The sequence below is a fragment of the Crassostrea angulata genome, chromosome 1 (assembly GCF_025612915.1).
Source record: "Crassostrea angulata isolate pt1a10 chromosome 1, ASM2561291v2, whole genome shotgun sequence".
Lineage (NCBI taxonomy): Eukaryota > Metazoa > Mollusca > Bivalvia > Ostreida > Ostreidae > Magallana > Magallana angulata.
Window position 1 is genome coordinate 23,422,621 of NC_069111.1, and position 3,276 is coordinate 23,425,896.

The following is a 3,276-nucleotide window of genomic DNA, read 5'->3' on the forward strand; positions in this document are numbered from 1 at the left end:
ACGTCACACCATCTATTCCGGTTTGGTTAACGTTCCATATACAAAGTACACAGTGCTCTGAATAAAACGCTGATTAATGCCTTTCTTTTACTCAAGTAATCGACCGAACAAAATTGATGTTTCGCTTCACACGGCAATGTAAAGAATAAATACATGTACGTTTAAATATATGTATTTTTATTAAGTAAATGACAGTTGCTATCATTCAAAGTTAAAAATGATCTCAAGTAAATTTATATTCCAAGTCGAGTTCTTCGCAAACTAAAAAGGTTGTTGTAATTGTAATCGGAATATGTTTAAAATACATTCTCTGAACGTCACCATGTCGAAATAACAACGGCACATATTCTCTACTTGGCATCTGTTGACTATTTCCACACCACCTACACCAACCTCCGCTTTTGGATTTCAATGAACATGCTCTGTTTGACGTTGATTTGTAATTTAGTGGAAACTCAAAGGTAAAAGATCTAGAACGGTCTCATATTGAAATTGTTTTAATTTTTACAGAACTTGTCATTTAGAGCGAATACCATGATTTGATACTGATGCTATGTTGATAAAACAAACTGGAATAGATGATATGACGTCATGTATTCAATGGCAGCTCCCATGGCGGCGGGAAATTTAAATTAGGCGATCGATTTTCTTGATTTATTCATTGTTCCGGGGTTTTTAATGAAAAACAATAGAATTTACAATTATAGTAGATTATAATTAATTGATTTATTGTACAACATATTTTAGTTTCCTTCCTCTTTAAACATTATCAGTCGTAGACAGCATTCATTAAAGAACATGTATCAACTATCAGTATTATATTTGACAGTATACATCAGGGGTTTCGATAATTGTCAGATGCTACGCATAGTCGCCTTGACTATACATTATCAGTAACACACAGTATCATTAACATCAGTAATTTCTAACAGTTTTCTATTTTATGAGATAATAATAATATCTTATCACAACCAGTCGGAGGGGGCATTAACTACATCGTCGACAAGTCTTATGCGAAGTTACTGTCGCGATAAACTGATTTTCAATTGCATGCATGGTTAAGAGATTATAACTTTGTTTTCTGAAGCATTTGGAATCTTGATTCTCTGTAACGTTGTCACGATGCTTAATCTGAAACTCGATCGAGACGGAAAAAAAATCTAGGTTTTTTTCTAGGTTTAGCGACATAAGTATAACCAATGGACATTGAACGCAATCTATTGTTGTTTGTAGGTTTGACAGATTTTCAAACAATTTATATGAAGTAAAAGAGACCAAGATACAAAACAGAAGTGACAAGCAAAGTTTCCGTAACAGTATATAAGTATTAATCATAATAGTCGAATTACCTAAATAAATGGTCGGAGTATGGTGCTCATCTGTTCGTATGAAGTGAAAGTAAATGACAGTTTTCAAGGATGAAATTTACAACCATTTATTCTCAAATTTAATCGTATTTGTAAATTAATATGTATCTAAATCCGCCCAGTAAATTCAAAATTGAAAATTATCTGAACAATACCGGTATCTTTTAAACAGATTTCAAAACCATTTCAATATTGTAGATTTTTCGGCATCAGAATAAGACAGGCATATAATAAGGTACCGTAATCTCTCCTTGTCTCTTATCAGTACATCACTGGTGTAGTGTACTACAAAAAGCAGTGCATGAACATGTACTTGTATCTTACGGCTCCACTTGATTCCCGTGTCTCGGTAGACCGCGAGACATCCAAGACGATGGTAGAACACTTCGCTTGTTCTTCCTCACTCTCTCAATAAGCACGCGATTGTACAAGCAGCTACTTGCATGCTTTACGAACTGTGTAACGCCATTCGGTCGGTCACTTCAACATGATGAGCAATATACAATTCAGTAAGCGCGGGATCACCAGCTCAAGTGAACTACTGAAGATGAACAAGTATATCGTATATCTAGGCCTGGTGGTTATAAGTCCGTAGTATAAGAGCCTCTCCGATTCAACTGCATCTGAAGTCGAAAATGTTAAGAGACGACCATGAAGATGCAAAACAGAAGTTGTTTTGAAGAGGTTTTATTGTCTTCTGAATAAACCGAAGTGTCATTCGCGTTCATTTCATTTCTGAAGTAGGCCATGATCTTCAGACTTTTCGAGGGATTCGCTAGCGTTTGTTGGTTGTTAATTTTCACTTAGACTTATGTTGTAGACAAAACCGGAGACTTGGCCAATAGCTTTATATCAGCAATTTACTGCCTTGAGTCCTTGAATGAAACTTCTTTCTAGTATATTATGATTTCTGTGTGAATGGTTAATTTTTGGAAGAACCTGCAGTTTAACGTTTACCGATGAGCTTTATTAAATACGTTATCGCGATAAGTCAATCTGGTTAGTAGATTTTGACGCAGGTCACTCTCTTAACATGACATTAACTCGGTCTGCTTCTTAAGAAGTGATTTGAAATGACGAAAATTTAACGGCTAAACAAGTGTACATTTGATAAGTTATCAGAAAATTGGCTACTTTAATTCGATAAAATTTCAGCGAATTCTTTGTTAGCTAGGAGAGTTTGAGGTGACAAATGAGTAAGCATTTCCGATTGACCATGAAGGTACAACATTACGTCATTTTCGGATACAGATATTTAAGATTTGTTCACATTTTCATGCATGATTATAAACAAAGGTTTATGCATATGTAGTGATTGACATTGCTTTTTTCATACAAGTACATACATGTAATATAAAATTTTATCTTATCCTCTGTTTTCCCCAAAGCGGATAAGAATCTCCTTTGTAATACTATAACAGCTACTCTTAATATTTTATGTAATTCACTTTACATGACAATAACACAGTAATCGTGGGTCCCCTCGGATGTAGTTTTGGGAACTGTATTGGGGTTTTCTTTGTCTTAAGTATTTCCTGTGCTCCCCCTCAGCATGTTACAACTCATATTGACTTATCTGTTTAAACCGATAGAACGGATATGTACATTCACAGGTACTTTAACTGTACAAAGTGTCGCACAGGCCTACTCTCTCTCTCTCTCTCTCTCTCTCTCTCTCTCTCTCTCTCTAAATCTCTTTCGCAAATGTTTATAAAAATTATGCTGACGATGTTGCAAATGCATGTAACATACAGTGACATTGCTGTATATATACATGTACATGGATAAATCTAATGCAACAACTTTAAAAAATCTTTCCGTATTCGTATGCTTGCTCAATGAATGTATAAGGAGATTTCTTTTCCGACGAAAATCCTCAAAAAACTCAAAACAAACTAGGATTTGGTCA